General features: G+C 41.5%; 1 pseudogene; it reads left to right on the top strand.

Moving 5' to 3' along the window:
* Positions 1-251: 251 nt before the first annotated feature.
* Positions 252-1,967, top strand: LOC132531248 (ATP synthase F(0) complex subunit C3, mitochondrial-like; annotated as a pseudogene).
* The last annotated feature ends 505 nt before the right edge of the window (positions 1,968-2,472 follow it).

Below are 2,472 nucleotides of genomic sequence, written 5' to 3'. Positions count from 1 at the left end.
GTGAGCCATGGCCGCTGAGCCTGTGCATCCGAAGCCTGTGCTCCGCAACGGGAGAGGCCACAACAGTGAGGCCTGCGTACCGAAAAAAAAAAAAAAAAAAAAGAAGAAGAGAGGCAAAAGCCAAGATTAGAAGTGAAGGAGAAATCTAGAAATACTGAGTCACCTGTGTGGTAGACTTATTAAGGTAGGGGACAACAATTGCCTGTTTCAGAGGGAATGAAAAGAGAAGTCAGCAGAGCTGCTGTCGGATCATGAATGATGAAAAGCTCATAGCCCATTGTTCCTTGAAAACTCGCCTTCCAGTAGCTGAGCTGAAAACTTATACTTTTTTTTCTTTTCTGTGTAGCCTTAAGATAAACTCTCATTAGTTATGAAAGGAACCTTTAATATAAAAGCTTTATTGAGGTATAATTAATATACCATAAAATTCATCCATTGAAAGTATTCATTGTTTTTGAGTACATTCATAGAGCTATACAGCCATAACCACAATCAATATTAGAAACATTTTCATCACTCCAAAAAGAAACTCCATGCCCATAGCCAAACAACCTTTCTTATTATAGGGACCAGGCACAGTTCCTGCTTATCCCTGAGTAACAGATTTCCTTTCATTGCAAGTCTGTGAAAGTATTCAAACAAGACAATCACAACTTACTGCAGGAACCAGGTATCAACCCACCTTCTTGAAATTGCAAAGCCTACCTCCCACATGGGAGTTCTTGAGTACAACTCCCATGGGGTCCTGTGTGGTGTGTGATGTCCTTCTCCCCCAGGCTGTAAGTATATGTGTAACAAACTGCTCTCAATCTCATTTGTCCTGTTTTGGTTGTCATGTGTTCAGGCATGCCCTTAATCCTAGAATGGGTGTCCCACCCTCACTAATGGGTGATTAAGGAGGAAATTAAAACAAAGTGCCCAATAGCTAATTTGATCAACACACTTTAAAATAGTTAATTGAGATTTTCCAGTCTGAGGGGCAGGAAAGAAAAAATAAAAATTTTAAAAAAGAACAAATCCTAAGAAGTGTGTGGGACATCATCACATGTACCAACGTATTATAGGATTTCTAGAGAGAGAGGAGAGAGAAAATAGGGCAGAAAGACGTTTTGAAGAAATAATATACAAAGACTTCCCAGATCTGGTGAAAGACATGAAATTACATATCCAAAAAGTTTAATGGCCTCCAAACAGGATAAATTCAAAGAGATACACATGAAGACACAATATAGCCAAATTGTTAGAAAAGACAAAGGGAGAATCTTGAAAGCAGAACGAGAGAAGGGACCTATCTTGTACAAGGAAGCCTCGGCAACACTGGCAACCAGTTTCTCTTCAGAAACCATGTTGGCTAGCAGGCAATGGGATGACTTAAACTGCTAAAAGAAAAAATTGTCAACCAAGAATTCTATATCTGGTAAAACTATCCTTGAAAAATGAAAGAGAGCCTCACTCCTTCAACTGCCACTGCTGCCACCCCCAGGAAGAGGGAAAGTGGGAGAGGAGCCCATGTCACCTGTCACCCAAGTCCTCCAACTATGTCACCCCAAAGATATAGTTCACCTATGCTAAGCTTGTCTGCACCCCAACTCTGATCCAAGCTGGATCCAGGATTGCATCCAGAAGAATTTCTGCATCATCGATATTCTCTTTGACTGGAGAGAGCTCTACAGTATTTAATGGGGCCCAGAATGGTGTCTCAACTAATCCAGTGGGAGTTTCCGACCGGTGCAATCAGCAGAGACATTGATACTGCAGCCAAATTTATCGATGCAGGTGCTGCAACAGTAGGTATACTGGTCTGGTGCTGGTATTGGAACAGTCCTTGGTGACCTTATCATTGGTTATGTCAGAAACCCTTCAGGAAACAATAACTGTTCTCATATGCTATTCTTGGATATGCCTTCTCTGAAGCATTGGTTCTCTTTTGTTTAGTGGTTGCTTTCTTGATTTTGTTTGCCTTGTAACAAAAACTACTGCTTAAAATGTTGTCATTTGTGGGCTTCCCTGGTGGTGCAGTGGTTTACAGTCCGCCTGCCAATGCAGGGGACACAGGTTCGTGCCCCGGTCCGGGAACATCCCACATGCTGCGGAGCATCTAGGCCCGTGAGCCATGGCCACTGAGCCTGCGCGTCCGGAGCCTGTGCTCCGCAACAGGAGAGGCCACAACAGTGAGAGGCCTGCGTACCGCAAAAAAAAAAAAAGTTGTCATTTGTATTAATTACAGATGGAATTCTGTGTATCTTACTGTGACTCTGAAAACTATAGTGTTGGTGTCATGGAAATGTATGTTATTTCCAAAATTATTTTATTGAAGGTTAAAAAAAAAAACAAATGAAGGAGAAATGAAGATATTCCCAGATAAACAAAAACCGAGGGAATTAGTTATTAGTAGACCTGCCCCATAAGAAATACTAATGGAAGTCCTTCAGGGTGAAATGAAAGAGCACTAGACAGTAACTTAATGCTATA

The sequence above is a fragment of the Lagenorhynchus albirostris genome, chromosome 13, assembly GCF_949774975.1.
Source record: "Lagenorhynchus albirostris chromosome 13, mLagAlb1.1, whole genome shotgun sequence".
Lineage (NCBI taxonomy): Eukaryota > Metazoa > Chordata > Mammalia > Artiodactyla > Delphinidae > Lagenorhynchus > Lagenorhynchus albirostris.
Note: the sequence above shows the minus strand (reverse complement) of the source record. Positions and strands in the feature narration are given on the sequence as shown.